This window comes from Protopterus annectens, chromosome 3.part1 (genome assembly GCF_019279795.1).
Source record: "Protopterus annectens isolate FY-2018-M chromosome 3.part1, PAN1.0, whole genome shotgun sequence".
NCBI classification, from domain to species: domain Eukaryota; kingdom Metazoa; phylum Chordata; order Ceratodontiformes; family Protopteridae; genus Protopterus; species Protopterus annectens.
The window spans coordinates 1279665545-1279690179 of NC_056732.1; the positions used below are offsets into that span (position 1 = coordinate 1279665545).

General features: G+C 43.4%; 1 long non-coding RNA gene across 1 annotated transcript in view; it reads left to right on the plus strand.

Moving 5' to 3' along the window:
* The window catches only part of LOC122798417, a 223931-nt gene extending 202208 nt beyond the window's left edge, over nucleotides 1-21723 (plus strand). Inside the window, exon 2 of the long non-coding RNA XR_006364257.1 lies at nucleotides 20841-21723. This is a non-coding gene — a long non-coding RNA (uncharacterized LOC122798417). The remainder of the gene's footprint in view (nucleotides 1-20840) is intronic.
* The last annotated feature ends 2912 nt before the right edge of the window (nucleotides 21724-24635 follow it).

A 24635-nucleotide genomic window follows, 5' to 3' on the forward strand; every position in this document is an offset into this window, starting at 1 on the left:
TACAATAGGCTCCACATCGATACACACAGTGGCACACTAGTCCTGTAATACCTGTACATGGAATGTGTCAGCGGACATGGTGTGTCAGCTATGGACATGTAGGTCACTGTACCCCTCCACACCCCACAATGTCCTACACGGTATGTACCTCCCATGACAGCTACAGATATGGTGAAGGTCACAGACATATGCAAGTAACTGTGTCAATGCACTCAAACACCACAGAGCGCACACAGACTACCTACATAGAGGTTACCACTGCTGGATATACATAGTTCAGTCACACCCATGACAGTTGCCTCACAACCATGGTAACACCTCCAACATCCACAACACAAATTACCTACATCTGTCGTCCTTGTCACTGCAGTATAGAGCACATGGTGGAGGTATGGGACCCTACCCCCAGATATGACATATCCTGTAGTAGACCACACAGAATTAAGAACCAAGCCTCCCCATGAGTACATGTCAGACATACCCCTGCTGAATGTTATGCTGATAGGTAATATGCCATATGAGTCACCCTGTGTAACTGTTTGTAAGGAGCAGGTACAATCATAACACATGTGTCACAAGGGGCAGGATAGCATAACAGTATGCTGCTGTAGGCCCAGGAACAAAAGCAAACTACCTACCTAGGATGCAATGCACACCCATTAACACATTGCAAACATAATATGTGAGGTGGAATGAGTGTGCTAGTGACTGGGTGCATGTTATGTACTGGTGTGATTGCTCACCATGACTGTCTGTCTGTCATGGTAGTGTGTGTCCATGGTGTGAGGCCAGAGACAGGTGTGTGGGGTATTGCGATCAACACATACTACATTGCCATATGTTGTGCTGTGTTACCCTGTATGTCACTGTGGTGTAGGTAGGGTTATGGCAAGTAAGAGTAGTGTGCAGTACCAGTGAAATATGTAACGTGCATTGTGTGCAGTGCATTGGCTGATAATGTTCCCCATACAGTACCTTGATTCAAACCCCCAATGTGGGGTCGTGTATTGTACCTGAAACAGTGCATTGACTGCTGCAGTATACTAGTCTGTTGTATGGAGTGTGCCAGGTACTGTTGCACAGTTGTCGGATGAGCACTGATATCTGGTCATGTACATGTGTATTCCCCAATAGACAGACAGATGCTATATATGGTGCCTAAGTTATATCACTGCAGTCAAGTATAATGTGTATTATGTGTGCTATAGTCTGCTGACAGATATTGCTGACATATTTCCCTTCTCCTTTTCAGGGACATGGTTCACCAGCGGAACCCAGTCTACTCCGCTGCAGAAGAGGAGGAGATACACCAGAGCCTGGTGCGGGATTTCACTGTACTCTTTTCCCACACCAGCCAGAACCAGCAGGAGAGGGCTGCACTGTGGCAAGACCTGGTCCGTCGGGTAAATGACATAGGCAAACATAACTGGACATATGAGCAGGTACGCCATCACTGCAGTGATTTAATTAGAAATGTCCATCAGCGTGCGTCGGATATCCACAGGCAGCAGCTTGATACAGGTGGTGGGGTGGCTTGACATACCCCCCTCACCAGACTGGAGGGACTACTCCTGAGTGTTGTGGCTCCAGCACAGCAGCAACAACAACAGCATACATGTGTAATGATGGAGGCTGGAGCCACACAGCAGCAGGACACAGAGCGTGCAGGTAACATGCCATGTGTATAGTGACCATTCTGTACACTGTTAGGTTATGCATGTGTGGGGTGTGTCCTCGATTTGTAGCTGTTATCTTGATAATTATTGTGCATTAGTGATAACCTCATTAACTGCAGTACACCTGTGGAAGCTAACTGTTGCACTACTGAACTGTAACATGCCCACAGTATCAATGGCACAGTTGTGCCCACTGACGATGAATGTCTCTTTTCCGCAGGTCCCTCTGGTGTAACAGCAAGGCAGCCTATCCATGCTGGTGAGTGTGTAATACCATTACCTTCACTACTCTGTATACTAATAGTAATAATAGGCTGAAGCAGTAGTGCAATGTGTTTGATTGCAGGTGTGTTTGTGTCTGTGGGTTGATATCTCATATACTGAGGTGTGTGCATGTGGGCATGTGTGCATGTGCCCATGTGTGCATGTGTGCATGTGTGCATGTGCCCATGTGTGCATGTGTGCATGTGTGCATGTGCCCATGTGTGCATGTGTGCATGTGTGCATGTGAACATGTGTGCATGTGTGCATGTGTGCATCAGTGGTGGCATGGTGTACACATTGTAAACTGTGTTTCCTGTCTTACTCCCACAGGTTCTGGTGCTGCTCTGGTGTCATGCAGCAGGGAACCTGAATCAGCTGCTGTGGATAGTAATGATGATACCTGTGTAATGGCACAGGTAGGTGTGCCAGGGTCCGTCATTGGTCAGTCAATTGATACTACACAGCTGTCGACCCCATCTATGCACACAGTCATCCTGCCAATATATCCTTTGTCACCAATGTCCCTAGGTGATGGACAGGATACAGTGGTGTGATACCGGTGGCACATGCATCCCCACACTGCAGCCATGGCCAATGCCCTGACATGGTACCGCACAGGCAGACGTCCATGGGTTCTTGTGGGAGCATCCGTGGGCATACCGCCCCTGTCAGACGTGCTCACAGAGGTCTTTCAACCCCAGCTATGTTCCGGGCTGTAACGCAGGCACAGTCATGTATGGAACGATACACCAGACAGGGTCTGATGGAGCTGAGAGCATGTTGCACAGCCATCAGTGACAGTATGCGTGATGTTGCGGCTGCCATCCGCAACTTCACTGAGGTCATTGACAGACGTTGGGGGGACACATTAGATCTGTTCCACAACTATATGTCCATGAGCCAGGGCAATGGTGGATGGTTGAGGCATCGACGTGGCCGTATGCCAGCAACAGCAGCAGCTGGCAGCTGTCGTGGATGACAACAGGGCCGCGGCCATTCACATAGTGCCAGCAGCAGCCCCAGCAATTCTGGGTCTGTGCTGTCATCGGACCGCCCCAGGAGACCACGTGCACATGGTGCTGGACAGTCCCAACAGGGATCTGTCTCCAGTCAATGAACACCTGCTTCTGATGACAGTACCCAGTCTGGATTGGTACCTGATATGGTCCGTAGCACCCCTGCCAGGCACAGGTACCATGTCCGTGGCCACAGACAGTGATCTGTATGTCCTGGCAGGTACAGTCTGCGGCTGTCCACAAACACCTGTATATGGCAGCCATGAGGTGGGACTGTGTGCATTCATACACACATGCAAAGTGATAACACCTAGGGCTACTGCATACATGCACACACTGCATCAACATTGCCCCATATTGTACTGCTGTCCCTCACCAACAGACGCACACACAGACACGTCAATTGGTTGCATCAGTGGCAGACTCAGGCATACCAGGTACACACCCTGTGCATATGATGAAACTGTGCCACCTCCTGAAATCTGTAAGATCGGTGCAGGAACAGGTTAACATGGTGCTGATGCACAGGGTGACTACATAGACGTATTGTAATAGTATGATGTTGACAACAGTACAGTGTAATTATAGCATTGTGGGTATATCCCAGCATGCCTGATGCAGTTACAGTATGAATGTCATTGTATTGTATTGTACACCCATAATAATTACCTCAGTGTTCTGTCTGCACATCTTTGCATACTGGTGGTGAGGCTGTGAAGGGATGGCCACCTACATAGGTAGCACAGGGGATACAACAATGTACATATTGATACTCAATGATGGCCATGTCAACTGCGAGTTGCATGCTGTCCACACATGACTCTGCAATGCAGATGTTTCAGGATGTTGATATCTGTGCAGTACTACACAGCAAGTTCAGGGCTCACAAGAGCACACTAGCACTACAAGGTCACACCTCATACCATGCATAACAGCACCAAAACACAGAACTAACTATGACAGGAGGGAGAGTGTCCATACATGTCAAGGATACTGTGGTGCCAGGACAGGTAGCATACATCATACTACATCTGGAACTGCTGAGTGAGGGCTCAGTGTCTGTTATTTGAGATGTGTATTATTACAGGTATGAACACTTAGGTATCAGGCCAGTTATTCAACATTACGAAGGTACGTGGTCTATACACTTGTGGGGGTTGTGGCTGGACCCAGCCCATCTGACCTGGGAATGTCTGGGTACTGGCTTAGGGTGCCTGCATATATGCACTGTTACATACTGGAAGTCGTACACCTTGTTTGTTGTAGCATAGTCTACATACAGGCCTGCTGACTGTAGCTTTATGCATGTTTGCCTGTTATGTTCCTGAAACACTGATTCCACCTGCGGTGCAGATATACAGTGCCTCTGTGGATCCCTAGTGACATCTGTGTTGCTTACTGTACTGATGTCCATGTGTCACTTGATAGAACGTCACTGTTTGACCTGTTTGCATGTAGCTTGCCTGTAACACATTGCATATGATGTACCTCACATTTGCTCAAGACAGCATTCATATATGCCAGCACTAACAATTCAGGAGCACTACACCTTCACATAGTCACCTTGAGTACCTTGTTCCCCATTGGCCCTATGTGTCATTACTTAGTGTGGAAGTCACAATGCTATGGTAGCATGTGCAAAGGTCACCTGTCGATCTACTCTCAGGTCCAGTTGGTGAATCTGTCAGTCATGTGGCAATGTTACAGCTGCCTCATGTACACAGACAACCCTCTCCCCTTCCCATACATGTACAACACATGTGAGAGATGCAACCACATAACCAAACTGGGGGCTAAGCTCTGTTTACACAGCACTGGCATTCCCTGTCAGGTGGAGTGGGATACTACAGTGAATACAGTACCAGTCTCCCATAGACCTGCCACGACCACAATCCAAACACAGACACACACAGGTGCATTATTGGGCTCTCAGAATAGCATCTTGCCTGAGCAGCTGACACCTGCAAAGCAGACACACAAGCAAACATTACGCCAGAGCAGAGCACATGCAACACATAGCTCACAAAGCCTGTGTGCCTAACAGTGTCAAGCCATACGGCTAGACAACACACCTGCTATGGTTGTATGAGGTACCTCTATTGACACGTACACGGTGGTCCTGCTCCCAGGCTGAACAAGGTGATGGTCATGCTGAGCTGCCCGTCGGGCACTATGATCCACCACATAACACAAGCACAGCAGTCACTCCAAGGCATGTAGCAGTATGACTCAGTCATTGTCTGTGCCAGTGTGTATGACCTCTGACTCACCTCCCTGGACTACATGTTAGGGGACATGGAGGGGCTCTCTGAGGTTGTAGCACAGGCTGGTATGACCCTGGCTTTGGGTAGCATCTCACCCTCACCATGAATGCTGCCACAATATGCAGACAGGATCATCGGTTTCTGCACTTAACGTATCTTTCAGTGACATCCAAAGGGGATCCAATGCCTGTCAGTGTGGGATTACATGCTGGACATGCCACATTGCTTTGCTTGGGACAGCTTGCACCTGTCACCCATGGGCCGTTGTATATTAGCAGAGGCTGTTGCTACACACATACTGCCTTTGTATGCAAGGCTGACATTACATAGCCACCTACACAGGTAGCACACGGGATGGGACACTAATAGCAATGCTACTCAACAGCAGCAGTGTAAACCTCAAGATGCATGCAGTGGAATCTGTCCTTAGCATGGGGTAAAGCAATATCCGTGCAGTAACAGACTCCTGGTACAAGGCTCCCAGGTGCACACCATCAGTGCCAGGTCATTCCTGATACCATGCTTGTCATCCCCTACACATGCTCCAAAACAGAACAGGGGGGATATATCCAAAGGCACCTCAGATGCACACACCCCCAGGTTGGTGGCACTGCACAAAGCATCAGAGCCTCTCCATGTGCAACACACAGTGGGTTAGATTGCCTTCAGGTTCATAGCCTGGCACACACCACACTCCCATACCCAGGAAACCCACTTGGCCTTCCTGACAACACTGGGAATATGACGGTCTCTACACACACCATTATATGGTTATACTGCAACTACCCAAACATACAGTGTGAGCATTATTCTAGCTGCAAGACCCTATCTGAAGGTGTCTTATCATTCATTCCCTGCATTGCTATGGAACAACTTGTTACCACTCCCACAAGTGGTGACAACATGCTGCACCTGTTCATCACCAACATGTGGTCTATATGCTCCAGGCCAATCATGTATCCCTCGCTGGTGGGATGACACCATCTACAACCCACACTGTATAGTCACATACCACATGCAGCCCCTGCACAGAACACCCCAGTCATACAGTTGTCTGATGCATATTCCATGTATTCACATGAGGCAGGCTTCGGACATGGGAACACTTGCAGTTCACAGGTACATATGTGTAGGTGGCACACACATGCATCATGTGTACATTGACATTACTGATATAATGTACGTCGTGCAATATTGGGAACAACACCCCACACACATGGACAAACTGTGTGACAAAATTACACATGGCATTTGTAGGATACAAACCCCTACCTATGTTAGATCACTTGTGAGAGTCACATTAGCAGAGCATGCTATTTGCATTACTGGGGGGATTGCTTTCTCCTGCTGTACTTATAGGGTGCTGACATCATCAGTGTTTAGACAGTGGAATATGCAGCATGTTTTGTGTAGTACTAGTTGCCAAAAGGAACACTTCTCATACATATGGAATTGCACACACTACGCCCCCATACACAATCACACACACAGTGGGCACTTGCAGGATTCAACCCCCTACCTAACTATGTTATGACACTAGTGAGAGACACATTATAAGAGCGCGCTATTTGCATTACTGGGGGGATTGCTTTCTCCTGCTGTACTTATAGGGTGCTGACATCATCAGTGTTTAGACAGTGGAATATGCAGCATGTTTCGTGTAGTACTAGTTGCCAAAAGGGACATTTCTCATACACATGGAATTGCATACACTACTCCCCCCTCCACAGTCGCACACACACTGGGCACTTGCAGGATTCAAACCCCTACCTAACTATGTTATGACGCTAGTGAGAGTCACATTAGCAGAGCGCGCTATTTGCATTACTGGGGGGATTGTTTTCTCCTGCTGTACTTATAGGGTGCTGACATCATCAGTGTTTAGACAGTGGGATATGCAGCATGTTTTGTGTAGTACTAGTTGCCAAAAGGGACATTTCTTCATACGCATGGCATTGCACACACTACTCCCCCATACACAGTCACACACAAACTGGGCACTTGCAGGATTCAAACCCCTACCTAACTAGGTTATGACTCTAGTGAGAGACCCATTAGCAGAGCACTCTATTTGCATTACTGGGGGGAATGCTTTCTCCTGCTGTACTTATAGGGTGCTGACATCATCAGTGTTTAGACAGTGGAATATGCAGCATGTTTTGTCTAGTAAAAGTTGCCAAAAGGTACATTTCTCATACACATGGAATTGCACACACTACTCCCCCATACACAGTCACACACACACTGGGCACTTGCAGGATTCAAACCCCTACCTAACTATGTTATGACACTTGTTAGAGACGCAGTAGCGGAGCGCGCTATTCACATTACTGGGTATAATTTCTGCTCCTGACATATGTATAGTGTGCTGACATCATTATGGATGAAGAGGTATGTACATCTGTTACTATCCATCAATAAGGGGGAGAGCATATCTATGCATTAACTTTGCACAGGCACAGTGGCCTACTGTACTGTGGAGGCAGACACCAAATACACTGTGGATAGCCTTCTGTATTCCCTAGGGACAATGGTCAGGTATTGCACTCTACGGCCATATGTTTACCTGTCAGATGCACGTATCTGCTGCTCATATACTGTTTGTGGGTCTTTATTGCCATAGCCTTCCCTATCTCTATAAACAACATGTGTACCGTGGGAGATATTTGCATATGAGTGGGATCCAGTACTTTACTTATGTCTCTGTTGTAACTTCACTGTGTGCACTGGGCAAATGTCTGTATTGTGGGAGGTTCCTGTGTTAACACATAGAAATGCCAGATATGTGTGTGCAACTGCTGAACTGTGACATGGCCTAAGTGTGTGAGCATGCCCAGTTCACAGTCTGTATGGCTTCTTGACTGCCACATCTCATTTATCTAAGTGTGCGAGCATGCCCAGTGTGACCTTTCCTTATGTTTTGATCTGTGGACCACCACATTTCTGTTTGTGTGTGGACGCCATCTATATATCACATGTACAGTTGAGTGTTGGACATCAGGTTGTGTTCTTACTGCCCAACTGCTGTGTGTCTGAACCTAACAGGCATTATGCTGTGCCTGCAGGGTCACCATGGGATAGTTTGCATACAGTTGTTTTATTTTATTTATTTATTATTTATTTTACATTTGTTGACCAGGCTAGTCTAGCTGGATACATATCCTTTTTCAGTAGAGGCCCGGGGAGAAAAGCTCCCAATAATGAGAAACGAAACACACTACAATTAAATAAAGGTACAACATTATAAAGATAACAAAACAATACGACATAGTATATACATGCTAGTGGAAAAAAATGCTTACGTTAAGGAGGTGGCAGGACAAGCTAAGTTGGTAATATGACAAGGGTACATGTGGAGGAAGTAAAATGCTAGATAATAGCTTGTGAGAGAGAAGAGTGTAGGATACTATGAGACATATAGGAATTAGTCTGGGTTTAGACATGGGCACAACCAGTGAGACTTTAAATATTCTTTGAAATTATTTTTGAATAGTTTAAGTGAAGGCATGAGTCTAAGGTAGTTGGGAAGGGAATTCCATTGCTTTCCAATAGAGTTAGCATAAAGAGCATCGCCGCCCAAGTTATTAGATTTGATGGTTAATACTTGATTACTGTTTGAAGACCGAAGGGAACTTAAGTTGGTGTATGGGGTCAGGATTTTGCTCAGTGAGGGGGTTTTGTCTGGTTGATTAATTATTTTGAATGCTTCCGTGAGTTGATTGAATTTAAGAAGATTGGGCAGTTCTAACCAGCCTAGTTTCTTGAGGTTGAGACAATGGTGGGTACGATAGGGTGTTCCTGTAATGAATCTGGCTATATGGTGGTAGGTGGTAGAAAAGTTATTGAGCTCACGTTTATTGAGGAAGGAAAATATCGGGGAGGCGTATAGTAGGGTTGAAAGGAGATGAGTGCGGGCAATGGTTAATTTTGCATGAGGAGTGAGAAAGTTCCTGATTCTGTACATTGAACCTAGTTTCTTGTTAACTGACTTAATGGTTTGGGCAATGTGCATATCAAATTTGAGCTTGTGGTCAATAGTGACACCTAATAGCTTGGTGTGGGAGACGGGCTCAATGATGGTGCCATTAAAGGATTCGACAAAAAAGGACCTAGGATTCGCAGGTTGTGGTTCTAGGGGTGGGGGAGTGGTAGAGGAGGGGAAAAATAGAAGTAACTTGGTTTTAGTTGGGTTAAGTATGAGTTTCAGGTCAGAGAACCATTTTTCAACTTTGTCAAAACCTAGTTGGGTGGCTGTTTGGAGTTTCTGGAGAGAGAGATCAGAGCAGATCAGGGTGGAGTCGTCCGCATATTGTATGCAGGTGGTACTGGGGATGATTGTGTGAAGATCATTTATAAAAACAGAGAAAAGAAGGGGGCCAAGTATGGAGCCCTGTGGGATGCCAATGTTGTTAGGGAGTAGTTGAGATAGACTATTTTGCCATAGGACTGCTTGGTGCCGGCCAGAAAGGTAGTCCTTGAACCAGTTTAGTGCCAAGTTGTCCAGATGAAAGGTTTGCAGGGTGTGGAGTAGTAGCTGGTGGTTAACCATGTCGAAAGCTTTTGAGAGATCAAGAAAGAGCGCAGAGGATATAAGTTTTTTGTTACGGTTGCTATTTATTGAGTCGACAAAGGAGAGGAGGGCAGTAGTAGTACTGTGATGGGGGCGAAAGCCATGCTGGGTAATTGATAGCAGATTATTGATGGTGAGGTGGTGGAGGAGTTGTTTGTGAATACACCGTTCTAAAATTTTTGCTATTGGAGAAAGTATTGCAATACGCCTATAGTTAGATGTTTCAGTGGAGGAGCCTCCTTTGTGAAGTGGAATGATGTACGAGATTTTCCAAATGGGGGAGACGGTGGCCTCAGTTATGGATCTGTTAATCAAAATTGATATGGGATAGGCAATGACATCAGAGGCTAATTGGAGGTATTCCGCTGGGAGACGATCGGCCTCAAGGGTGGACGGTTTCAATTTTTTTAGTAGGGTACGAATGTAGGAGGTGGATACTGTTTGTAGGTTGAAGGAGAGAGGAGGTGAGTCATGAGGAAGAGTTAATGATGGGGAGGAAGTGGGTAGATGATTGGCGAGGGACTGGATGGTCTCTGTAAAAAAAGTGTTAAAGGAATTGGCTATCTCTTCTGGTTTCTTACTAGTGAGTTTCACGGGTATTGGGGTAGAGGATTTACCAGGATGGAGGAGGTTGTTAAATCCAGCCCAGAACTTTTTTGGGTTAGTCTGATGTTTGTCCTGGAGGTGACAGAAATACTGTTTTTTATCTCTAGTAATGTCAGATTTCGTGGAGTTTCTGAGTTGTTGAAATTTAATACGATCTAGGGGAGTTTTGGTAGCTCTCCATTTATTCCAAGCCTGGTCACGGAGTTTAATTTGTGAATCATTTGTGAATCATTTGTGTTGTCATCATCCTTTCCTGCTGACCAAACAGTTGTATTGTTGTATAGTGTACTGGTGCAAAACTTTCACTGTGGTGGACAGTATGATCGGTTTCAGTCCTATCACTGCTTGTAATGTTTATAGTGAGCACACCAGACTGGTTGAGGGCCAGTTGTGCAGATATGACCATGTTGCATTTTGTTCAGATATGGACAGCTTAGTACATGATTGTCCGACATTGTTATTGTATTCCACAACTTGTGTGGACAGTGACAAACAATGGCCATGTGCCCTAGTCCATTTGTAATGCTAGTCAGAGAGTGTTTGTCCTTCAGCACACATTTACTGGTGTTTGCCATGACATATGTCACGGTTAGTGTGCTGTGCCTCTGTCTACCCATGACATACAGGTGATATCCAGGGTACACCTGCCATCTCCCATCCAGTCATCATGATTCCTTTGGATGACGGTCACTGAGGGACTCCCTGGATATCCTGTAGTGGGAGTTTAGTCATGAGTGGAGTGAGCTTCTGGGTTGTGGACCAATCAGTATAGCATGTCCTGTTTATGTCTGTGCTGGGGTTCAGGCCTGTCAGCTGCATAGGTCACCAGCATTCAGTGTTTACATGGTGCCAAACGTCCATTGATACCAGGTTGGTCATGGCATTGGGCAGCATTACCCTTATGTTTCTTTCCACTTATGTTTTCTAGGGAGGTGGGTTAGTCTTTTCAGCCTTGCCTACAAAAGGCTCTATGGAGGTGGCATGAGCCTTAGCCAATATCCAGACACCCAGGGGTGACAGGTGCAAGCCATCCCTGGCAAAGCAGCGTGGCTTGTCAAGCATGACATCCCAAGTGGACAGACATTGGATCCCCTTGGAATGACACCAGTAATTGTGCCACTTGTTAGAGCTGATCCTTCTGTGTTTGTACTGTGGCATCATTCTTGGTGAAGGTAGGATGCTGCACAAGGTCAGAGTCATACCGGCCTGGCCTACATAATTGGAGAGCTCATCTATGTCTCTTTTCATGTAGTCCAGGGAGGTACGTCTCAGGTCATTCACACCAGCATGGACAATGACTGCATCATATTTGTACTTGCTTTGGGGTGACCTGTGTGCTTGTGTTATGTGGCGTATTGTAGCAGCCTACAGGCAGCTTACTGTACCCTTTCCCTGGTCTGGTGAGTGGGTCAGCAGTGTGTCTGACTATGGAGTCACCTATTACAACTGTATCAGGCATGTTGTTTCTCCTTCTGGCCTGTGACTGTTTGGCACACCAGCTTTGTGTACTATGTGTTGCATGTGCTATGTTTGGAGGTAGTGGTTGCTTGGGTGTCTGCTTTGGAGGCCTCTGTTAATGTGGTGTGTTTGTAATTAGAGCCTCTGGGAATGTTTTTCTGTGTTTATGTCTTTGGTTTGCAGTTGTCATAGGTCTATGTGAGACTGGGTTTGTGGTGTGTGTGGTTACCTTCTCCTCCTGACTAGTTTTGACAGTACTGAGTTGAGAGAGCTCAGCCTCCGGTTTGGATAAATGGTTGCATCTCTCACATATATTTGCATTTCTTGGGGGGAGGAGAGGGTTGTCTGTGTACATGGGGCAGGTGTAACATTGCCTCAAGATTCACAGATTCAACTTGTTGTAGCTGGCCTTAGTGGATTGTATGAGTGGACATATTTTATTGCCATAATACTTATTAGAGATTACTTCCCTTTTTAGGTTTGCTCTATCATGTAGTAGCTTCCTCATTCTCTTGCATGGTTTGGTAATGGCTGGGGTCCAACATGCTAGATGCCTGCATGTATGGCATTGTGTCTTGGTTTTATTTGGGATTGCATAATCCATGCATTCCTGGCAGTGTTCATGGAATGCATGTATAATGGGTTCTGAGGTGTGGCCCATATTTTGCACAGGCACAGGGCCTTTACTGGATTCCACAACAGTTTGGAGGAGTGCAACATTTGCTTTACACATGTTTTTCACTGTGGTTTTTTGGCCAGGGACTGTGGTCGGGATGTGTATATCCAGTGTGATTACTCTATGGTCTGATCTTACCAGTGAGGGATACACTTCTCATCTGGCCATACAGTACCCATGTTGCTGATTATCACATCAAGTATGCTTACCCCTTTTGTAGGAGTGGTACGTTGTTCCTGAGCATTTTGGTTTATGGATTCTAGGAACCTTTGTCCTAGGGTGTTGGAGCTAGAATAATGCTCCCAGTCTATGTTTGGGTATTTTTAGTCACCCAATATAATGTGGTTTGGAGAGCTTGATATATTCATGTATTCCAACATAGGCCAAGTGCAGTTCCTGGTGTTAGGATGGTAGTCTGTAGCAGGCTATAAACTGGGAGGCAGTTTTAGCCACTGTTACTTGACCATGGCTAGTCCATGCTGCTTCCTGTTGTGGTACCAACATGAGGGTGTGGTTATCCTTGACAATTATTGCTAGTCACCCTCCTTTTGTAGCTTGTTTCATGTTTTGGGGCTGTAAAGCACAGTATGAGGTGTAACCTGGTAGTGTTAGGGTGCTGTTGTGAGCCTTGACCCAGTTTTCTGTTACAGAACAGATATCAACATTCTCCATGCTGAGGGGAGTTTAGACTGCATGCATCTTGCTGTTTAGACTTCTGGCATTGGGTAGCATTACATCTAGGTTCTTATCCCTTGTGATACCTATGGAGGTGGGTTTGTGTTTTGAGCCTTACCTATTCATGGCACGCTGGGGGTAACAACATCCTTTGCCAGTATCCATAAGGCCAGAACTGATAGGTGCACACCTCCCCTAGCAGGTGGAGCATCATGTCTTGCCCAGCATGTCATCCCAGGCTGGCACGCATTGGATCCCCTTTGACTAACTGCAATACTTCAGCCAATTATTGCAATTGATCATCTCATCTCATCTTCATATTGTGGTATCATGCTTGGCGAGGGTAGGATGTTAGTCAGGGTCATCAGGTTTGCATATACTACATGGTGTTACATTGCTTAACACATGGCAATCATGCCTCAGGTGGTGCTGCAGGGCTGCCTATGTTGGATGCACATACTACACTCCCTTTACATGTTTGAAAGCAGGTTGTGTCAACTTAGGCGGCCCTTTTACTATATGTGTGAGTTGGAGAGAGGTATCATTCCAGGGTCCCTACTGAGCCAGTGTATGTGCTATGCGTTGCCGCTTTGCCAAGGCCAAGGCATACTGGGCATGCCTCCTTCTGCCTACTGGGGCAGGCTCAGGTTGTTCCTCCTCTGAGTCACACTCTGCCTGTGATTGACTTGGCAATGGTAGGGGGCTGTTTGGCCCAGCCCTATGCTGATCCTGCTGCAGCTGTTTTCGCAGAATCATATTATGTAGCATAGCACATACCATGACAATTTGGGTACATGTAGTTGCTGAGTACTGCAAGGCTCCAGCAGATGTGTCCAGGCACTGGAACCGTGACTTGAGCTGCCCGAACACACGCTCGATTACATTTCGTGTTTGTGAGTGTGCCTCATTATGGCGTTCCTGTTCAGGTGTGTGTGCATTTCTGATGGGTGTCATCAGCCACGGCTCCAGTGCATATCCAGCATCCCCTACTAAGTGACCATGTGGGATGTCCCCACTGGCAAATGTCTGGTACAGCTGCGTCAGATGCCAGATATGGGAATCATGGTAGCTTCCAGGGCAGCCAGCACACACATTCATTATTATGCCCTGGGCATCACACACGACCTGGCAGTTGATGGAGGGGAAGCCCTTGCGGTTAATGTAGGCCCTACCCCACTCACCAGCTGGTGCTTTGATGCGTATATGCGTGCAGTCTATTGCACCCACTACCTCAGGGTATTCCGCTATTTGCTGGAGGAGACGCATATTGCTGGCCAATGCCTCACGGGAATTGGGGAAATATACATGATCTCTGACATGTGCTGACATGGCATCCAGGAACTGGTGCAGTACCCTGGATGCCGATGCCTGTGAGATCCCCATCATATCACCAGTTCTCTGGAAGGTACCTGTTGCTAGTATTCTTAAGTCAACACATACCTTGGTTTCCACTGGGATGGGTTCCCCTCTGTTGGTTCTGTGTGTGAGGCGTGGCCTGCACAGCTCAACAATTTGCTGCAGGAGGTCTCTGTCCACTCTATAGCGCTCCACTATCTCCAGCTCATGTAACCCCTGGTAGGTGACCCTGGGCCTGTACACTCTTCTCCGTCTCCTCACTGTGGGTTGTCTGGCAGCATTTGCATTGTCACCACCCTCAGCAAGTTGCCTATATCTCCTTATGACAGCTATGGCAGCCCCTAGCATTTTGGTCTGAGTAAAGCTTTTTCAGTTTTCACTTCAAATAGCTTACTCCTGTCTTGCAGTGTCTCTTGAGAGAATCATACTGCACTGCTGTTTGCAGACTTTTAAGTGCTGGGCTGGGCTAGTATTCTGCCTGTGTAATTGCCTGCTTCTAATTGTTTTCACCTGCTAGCTCCAGCAGTATTCCCTGCTAGCTTCCTACTATTTCTGTTGCTTCCTTTTTCCTTTCTGTTTCCTCAGGGGGGAGCAACGCGCATACCAGCGGAAACACGCTCACAGTGGCTTACACACGCGCACACATGCTTACACGGTTTAGAATCTACTTATTCAGGTTAAACCACATTCACACCAGCACAAACAGTCTTACAAGTCTGCCTACAGGCTCCCACATGCTCAGTCTACCTTACACGTGCGCACACTGCCCTACTCGCGCCTCCTGGTGCGCACACGTGCGCATGCACGCCCAGCAAGAAACTTTGGTGTTGGCAACAGTGTACACCTTCCATTTCTTGACTTTCTCATGCTTATCTTGTGGCACTCCTCTTTCCATGATATGTGTCTGACATCTGTCACGTAACACTGACCTCCAATGAACTGCATTTCTTTCTGCCATTCCCCCCTGTGATGTCACCTATCTCCTACTCTGTTCCTCCCCTTTATGTAACTCTTACACTACTCGGAATGTGCTCATTTGCTATGTGACAGTGGGATTCAGTATCCTAATACTCATTTACATAGGATTGCCTACTAATGCTTAGTTACATGTCTTACACTCAGCTTCCCCCTTAGCAACCACTAAACGGTGGCCATGTTGTATTTGGTCTACTGGTCCCTGCATTGTATATCCATGCATTGCATAAAACCCACATTTGTGGGTTTATAACCTTGCTTTTTATGTTTTATGTAGCGCAGCCCGTTTGCGCGGGGCTGCACTGTGTTTTAACATCGCCAAAAAAAAAAAAAATTCTCATATTTGCATCAGAGTAACTTGCCAATGGCCACATATTTGGCCATTGGCATGCTGCCTGACACATATGCACCCTTTATTTGGAGCTGACATGGCTCCATTGTGTTATTTGCAGAAACTTACTCAGTTGTTAACTGAGTACATTTCTGCAGCTAATATGACTCTTACACGGGCTAGTTTGAGCTTCGTGGATCACTAATCTACCTCATTTGCATGCCTTTTGGCTGCAAGTGGGGTGATTAGCATATCCATGCCCTGCCCATGTAAGAGTCGTTTTAGCTTTCTCTTACATGGGATTTCGGGCTGTTCCTGGATCGTGATGGCTGCATGGAGTCTTACACGGCTCTTAGACTCCATGCAAGCCATCGTGAATCCTGCCCAATGTGTTTGTTTATTTGTTTCAGTTTGTTAACTGGGTGGGTGGGCTTGTCAGATCCTTTTATTCATGACCCAGGCTCATGATAGAACAGCATACGATTGCCACTTGTTTGCAGTAATATCCACTGCCACTTATATAGATTAAATCCTCAGTAACATCAAGAGGTTAGATTTTTGAACTCATAACAATATTTTAGGGTTGCTAGAGTTTGACATTGCTTATTAGATGATGGCATGAAATAGTTTACCATCAAGCATTGCTGCATGATGGCATCACGTAGATTGCATAAGAAGTTATAAGAAAACATGAATAACAAAAGACAAATATAAGAAAACATGAATAACAAAAGACAAAGGTATATTATATGCTGATTACAACTCTTTATTTGTAGCTACGGCAATTTTAAAGTAGCTGAAAAAGTAGCAACTATATTTACATAATGTGATGTAGTCTCTTCATCTTAGCTGAGAGAGGGCTATGTAACAGGATTTTATCTAGTTATGGCAGTGTTAGTTCTGTGTGTGTGTGTGTGTGTGTGTGTGTGTGTGTGTGTGTGTGTGTGTGTGTGCACATGCGTGTGCCTGTGTGTTTGTATGTGTGAGTGCATCTGTCCTACCCATACATAATCTTAGGAGGAGAAACGCATGGCAGAGAAACAGTACACTAAGGTCTGGAGTGTAAGAGAAAGATTCAGCTTGGGAGTAGAACAGAATTTTGTGAGATGAAGCTTAAAGGCTTAAGAAGAGCCTAAGAGACTGTAAAGGGAGTCCACTGTGTTGAGAAAACTGGTAAACTACAGTTGGGAGAACTGCTGGGTTGTTTTAACAAAAATCATGGGACACTGTAGGAGACTTTAATTTCAGGTGAAGAACATTGAGTAAGATAAATAAAATTAGTGAATCCTGATGCACTGAGATTTGAGACTTATTGCTACCAAATGGTAAGTGGAGTAAATCTTTAGGAGACTTGTTTTATGTAAGAAGTCAGTTTATATTCTACTGAGAAAACCTTGCTTATGTTCAATAAAGATTTGTATATATGCAATAGACTGGGCAAACCATGGGAGGAAAGTTGAGCTATAATCTTCTGTAAAATACTTCACATGGGCATCAACATGGATTTAATTTGTGTTATGGAGTTAGGCAGCTTATTTGTATATCAGCCAATAGCCGTGAAATAGCTATATGTAATTACATTTTCCAGGTGTGATTTTAATTTATTTTTGCAAATTGTTTGGCTTGCAAGTTATTCTGATTGGCTGAGGATAATTTACAGCATGCCTTTTTGACAAATGTTTTTCCAAAAGGTGATATAATCAATGATGTTGCCTTGGTTTAGCTATACATACATAAATTTAGCTGTTTTCTAATGATAAGTAGTGACTTTAATGGCAGACAATATTAGTGATTAACAGCTATAAAAAGCAGTTCATTGAAAAGCATTGTTAATTTGGAGTGCACTGGAAGCTATGCAAACATTTGCAGCAGCCAAAGTTGATAAATTGGTGATCCAGCTAAGAAGGTGAAATGACAAATTTTGTTTTCTGTCATTTGATGAAAGTGAGTTTTTGTACTAGAATAGAATGTTATAAGAGGCAAACCATATTCTATATTAGGAGCAAGCACATTTGTAGGTACGTGTTGTCTAGCTGAAGTTGAGAAAAGCTGCGACATTTTGTAGAATAACTTGAGTTAGTACCTTATTAGTAACTGCTTCAGTATCCTGTTAAAGGAAAGATTACTGCTAAACCAAGTTTGTTCAGTTGGTCAGCATAGTGAAAAGAGTTAGCATTTAGATCTTATACTGGGAGAGTTGTCTGTTTTTTGCAAGAATGCAAAGATCATGATTCTGGATTTGGTAGCTTTTATGGTAAGCTGATAAGAGGTCATCCAGGAGGATTTTATTTTTACTTGTGCAGTGTTGTTAATGTTAGCTTGGATAAGGATTTGTCTGAATGTAGTTTGAATATGTCACCTGTACACACACACACACACACACACACACACACACACACACACACACACACACACACACACACACACACACACACACACAAAAACAAGTTTGAAAGAAAGAAGGTCATAAGTAAGATAATTTAGGAAGAGTTGGAAGAGAACTGGGCCTAAACAGAACCTAGCTGAGCTCCAAAGGTTAGAATTCCACAGATGTATAACTTAGTGGTTACCAATATTTGGAAAGTTCTCTTTTATAAGTAATTTTAAACCACACTATGCTGTTTTCACCAAAGTTAAGTCTAACTAATTTGTTAAGATATTGGGATACAAACACAAGGTACAGGGTTTGAATCTCACAGGGGGATAACTGGCTAGGCTTAAAATGGCTTGCAAAGGCAATTAGCCTACTATGAACTCTACTCAACTCTTTAAGGAGTAAGGAGAAACTGAGTGACTGATATTCTCAAATTCCATGGCCAAATCAATAAATGTTTCTGCTGTTATCTTGTTGTCATTCATGCAGTTAAAATTAAAGTTTGCTATACTATATATAGCAATGGTTACACTGATTGCAGAAACCATGCTGCCATCCTTGCCTGTGGGGAGGACATTATTGAGGTGTGGAAGCTATAGCTTCATGGAGGGGTACTTAATCGTAGTGCTTCACTTATGTTTCACATCTGATGAAGTCTGTTTCAAGACAAAAACGTGTGGAAAGCAGGGCGTTCAGTGTTTTCAGCTTCCAATACAAGGATACGTGTTACGTGTTTTGGATTAATAAACCTTGCTGTTAGTATTCCAGTGCTGGTCATTCTTCCAGGGTGCTTTTTTTCTGTTTGCAGTTTGTTTTTTGGCACTTGGTCATCTCATTTGTTTATTCTCTTCTTGATCACTTATTTTATAAAACTTTGCATCATGAATACTTGGATCATAAATACTTGTTTACAATCATTGAAAAATGACTGTAAGGGTACAGCTCAAAACAAGCACCCCCCTCATTGAGGGACAACCCCCCCATGCATTAACTTATACATGTCAATTTCACAGTCACACAACATAGGACAAAGGAGAAGATCCTCAAAACAGTGCACATGTGTTTCTTCTTACAAGAGTGAGAAAGTGATTTTATGAGCTACCAAATCAAGAAGATATGGGGACGCATGCACTGTTACAGCTATACAGCAGAGCAAATGCAGAATAATGGAGCATTATAAACATATTAAGCGATCATGAAGCTGTCCAGATTAAAATTGGTACTGTAAGAGGAATGCAGTACTGTTTTACTATTACTACAGATAAAGTCAATAAAGAGAATTAAAAGTTCAAATCACAAACTCAAAAGACATGCCACATTAGCATTTATGCTTCTGGAAAAGGCAGCAATAACAGAATATAAAACATTACAAGAAGAAACTAAAACTTGTTCTGTATGGTCAGAGAACAATAAAGGCGATAGGGTAACATGGCTGAGGATACAGCAAACTATCAGAAAACAAGAAGATAAGTAGTGTACCGTGAGAAACTTTATTTTTAAGTCTGATGCTCTGCTGCCTGCACTGTAGTTTACAAGGTAGCTTCTTCTTCACATTTCACATTATATTTTGAAAAGATCAGTGATACTGTAGCGCCTCTTCTACTTTCACTATCATCTGTTACATAGCTCCCAACTTTTAACTCGAACCTGAACAAAGCAGCAAAATTAAGGAAGAAGACCTTGAATTAGGCATACTTTTAAAATAGTGGTAGTATTAACTTAGAACTTCCAAAAAAATCTCCAGTTTCCTTTTCCAGGGACTGAGTAACCTTTTCAGAAAATCTTAAAAGTGACCATAAAAATAGGGGTAGTTGAGAGGTTTGACCCATTTTGTTTGACCTGCACTCTGCTAGAAGTGGACTTCATACAATAACAAGAAAAAATGCTGATGCAGGCACTTTATAATGATTACCTAAATGTTGTTTCTTAACTGTACATAAAATAATATGACAAAATTAGCATGCAATACTTCCTATGCATGTACAATTGAATGTACAATTCATGTATTAGTTATGTTGCAGCAAGCGATGTGAAAGCTTACTTAGCAATACAAACAGAGCTATTTCTAGACTATGGTGCCAATATTATAGTATGTGTTGTTACATCTGATGTTATGTAACAGACTGTGGTTATGAAATCCATGGTTACACTACACTACTTTAAATTATTGTAGGACAGAGTGTTCTGCACAGTCAATGATTTTGCCAGCTCTGCTAAGGCAGTTACCATGGAGGACTTCTGACAAAGTAACTTTGTTGTGCAAATTGGCAAGCTACCGCTCATTTATCTATGATGCCATCAGAGTCTACATTTGGCAAGTAATCTATTAACAACATAAATATATGTTGTACTGTCAATGGCACTACAATATGAGTGAACCTTAACACTGTTTGCATACACTATAAAAATGTACTATTATTACTAATTAATAAGCATTTGCCAGCAAACTCCCTGAATATTAAAATACTAGTGTTTAGTATTGATTGCATTCCTTTTTCTCATAAAATGCACTAATAATGACAACCTTATTTCCTACAGTTCTATTAGCTATTATTCTACACTAAATCTAAGTTTTGCTTTCTCTTTCTTTTTATTAAAGGCAAAGAAGAAGCATTGTCACCTCCAAGTGAGAGGAAAGTAACTTTAAAAGGTCTAGAGAAATGTGATGTTCTAAAAGGAAGATTATAAGTACAGTTCACAAGTGGAACTATCACAGACTTTCAGATGCCTAAAACAGCACTCTAAAAGAGCTCTTACAACAACTCCCATCAGCAACAAAATAAGTACTATAAGCCTCAAAGTCATATGATTCAACTTGAGGAAGTACAAGAAGATATTTTTCAGGGTGATCTCTTTTCTGACACTGACTTTGAACAACTCAAATTTAAGACACAACTATCACAGAAAAAAAGGAACCAGATATCATTTTGTACCATGTATGAGTATACTACACAGCATGATAGTACTCAAGATGGCATCATGTTATAATGTTCAAGCATTTCTATTTCACATGCATAAGTTATAAAAATGACCACTTCTGCTATAAGAAGTGGAATAAAAAACATGTTTTAGGAAAGTAAAAAAAATGTATGCATAAGTATATGGGAAAATGATCTATAAAACAGAAAACAAAAAAAATAACCACCCTGGGGATTCAATAAACTCCGTGTAGGCTTAGCATGAACCTACATGGAGTTTACATGTTTGCGCTGCGAGCAGCAGTTCTAATTACATATGCATGCTATGCACTGTGTTTAAATGTAAACAAGCACAGTTTCATAAAGCAACACGGATACCAACAGACATGTAAACCTGTTTATCTACGGGCAAATTAGGTCTACGGGATTGCACGGAATGCCACAAAGATTACCAGAGTCATTAATAAAGCAATGTGTATAGTTTCAAGACATTATGAAAGTGTATACAGTGCATAGTATTGTGGAAACATGTTTGGCATACTGAATTAAAGTTGTTTAAATGACCAATAAGGTTAGATCGACTTCGCTATAAATAAATAGTCAAGGGAAGTGTATGTATTGAACAGGGACACACAGATTAATTACAGGAATGAACACATGTACAGCATATGAGGGCATGCCAATGAAGACAGTTGTAGCTTGAACACTAATCACATATTGACATGATACAGCATGGACTGCACAGTTATTGTATATTATTTGATGGTCACACAAGCTGACATATCAATGGAGAAGATTCTTTGTGATGTAAGCTTCCTGATGTGAACAATGGATGGGACATATATCAGGGATGGTATATATAATAGGGGTTAGGTGTATATTGTGAAGCTGTGCAAAATGAGTTGCCTGACTATGAATATAATGTCAACACAGGTCTCAACCAAGTGGGACACATAATAACAGGCTGGTCTACATCACTTAATCGAAATATGTATTCATTGAACTATAAACATCAAAATTCATTTCAGCGAATGTCAGACTTTTTCCCAGGGTTAGGAAGCACTTGGCCATCACCACAACTTTTCCCTTTTCCCCACTAAAATGCGATCTTGGAGTTGGAATATATAGTTAGGGGGATGTGGGGGGGGGGTCAAAGCCACCCATTTCGGTGGGTTTGATTTAGTGCACTGTTTTTTCCGGAGTACTAGTGGGCGAGTGGTTCATAACCCTGGAAAAAAGTCTGAGGTTTCTGAAATGAATTTCAATCTTTAGAGTTCAATGAATATGTATTCAATGAATATGTATTTTGAATTAAGTGATATAGACCCAACAGGCTAATGGAGAACTGACATACAGACAGAAGCATGCACAATCGTATACAAAATCAGAATAATACCACCAATAATCCCATGTCTTTGGCATAACATATGTGGTTGTAAGTGATCATAGATGCTTCTGCAAGAACATACTTGTACAACTATTATGACTGAAGGGAATCAAGCACACCTTCTTCAAACTTTAACATCTGTTGGGGGTGTTAGGAAGGACACTATTATACCTGCATTTGAGATTATGAGCAATTCTGGCTAGTTGACAGGTGTGTATGGAATATATATGGCACAATCCACACTATCACAAATATAACCCATGCCATCAATGTTGTCAAGTCAGCTACGTATTTACTATGTGCATCACAGGAACATGTATCACACATGCATCTTGTATAATACCTTGATGGGGGTTCTGCACCATCAGCCACTGATGTTTATGCAATAAAAAGAATACTTAAGTATGGCCGATAAGATGTGTGGGAGCTCACTGTGGCAAATGTGGTATACTTGAGTAACACATCCCTGGAAGGTATGTTGTGAGGTACATGAAAAAGGTGCATTGTACTCAATTATTGGTGTGATGAAGGCTGAGAAATTTGGAACAAAAATGACCTTTGATGTGGATGCCCCACACATACTCAAGAGTTGTGTAACATACAAGAGAGTAGTCACCACTGTGGGCACATGCTGGTGGATGGTCCGCATACCATCTATCTGAGTAAACAGGTTGCATACCACATGTCTGCTCATAGGGGGATGCTCTATATTATAAATAGCTTGTGTATTTGCTTATATAACCTAACTAATTCCCCATGATTTTTGTTCATCTACTGTGTCTCCATGCCTTTGGCAACAATCCTTTGTGTGTGTTGATACTATCTGCATTGTACCAATACCACACTTAGATTCAATGATTGTCCACAGTCTGCAGTCCTCCACAAAGCTGGTTGGCAAAGGATGCGTAAGTTATTCTTGATGTCTGAGACTTAAATAATGAACAGAAAAGGGTCTAGCACAGAGCCCTAAGGTACAGACCTGATCACTGGTCTCTAGAGGGTCTATATTAGAAAATCGAGGTTTCAACCCTTCAAATGTTCTAATATCAAACCCTATGCAGTGAAAGCTTAAAATATCGAAGCAACAGAAACCCGAATTTCTTCCTAGGGAAATAATTTGGTTGTCCGTTTCTGTTGCTTCGGTATTTTCACTGCTGTAGTGGAAAGTTACGGGTCGGGTTCAGGTAAGTGTGCAATTGTGTGGATGTGAGTGTTAGGGCGGGTTAGGTGAGTTAGGGTTAGGGCACAGGTTAGGTATGTGTGCGATTGTGTGGACGTGAGGGTTAGGGTGGGTTAGGTGAGTTAGGGTTAGGGAGCGGGTGAGGTGAGTGTTACATAGTGACGGACCTTAGGGTTAGGGTTTGGGTTAAGGTAAGTGGATAGTTAGTGGTGTGTGTGTATAGTTTAGTTTAGGGTTAGGTGTCAGATTTTAGGTGCATGTGTGTGGATTGCTGTTTGTTTGGTATGCTTGTGTTGTGTGTATGTGTTTTGGAACAGCGATTTTTTTCCCTAGGAAAAAAAATCGCTGTTTTGACAGTTCGAGATTGTAAGCTTTCGCTTACACAAGGTCGATTAATCACAGTTCACTTTTTTAAGCATTTGGTGATCTAATATATACCCTCTCTAGATATAGGTCACTTTACACACCTCAACATATTTATCTGTCATGTATGTGATTCAGTGGTCTATGCAACTGGTGATACAGGGGTGAATGGCCATTTGTGACAGTTTCTCAGTAATACTTCAGTGTGGATTTGTATCAAATGCCTTGGTTAGGTCAAGTTACGCAGGATGATAGTGTTTTCATCATGCATGCCCTTGTTGACTTTCTTGAGGACATTGAACAGATGTAACAGACATGATGTAGCCTGAACAAATCACACATGTCTTTTTCACATAGTCAGGATATTTTTGTGTCCTTTTAGAAAAGGTCCATGATGACTTGTTGGTCTAACTCACAGATAACGAGAGTTAAGATGGGTCTAGACATTCATGCATGAGATGATGCCCCCCCCCCCCCATCAGAAGGACACATGTTGAAGTTCACCCTTCTACAGGAACATAGTCCGTCTGGAGGCTGTGTTGAAGT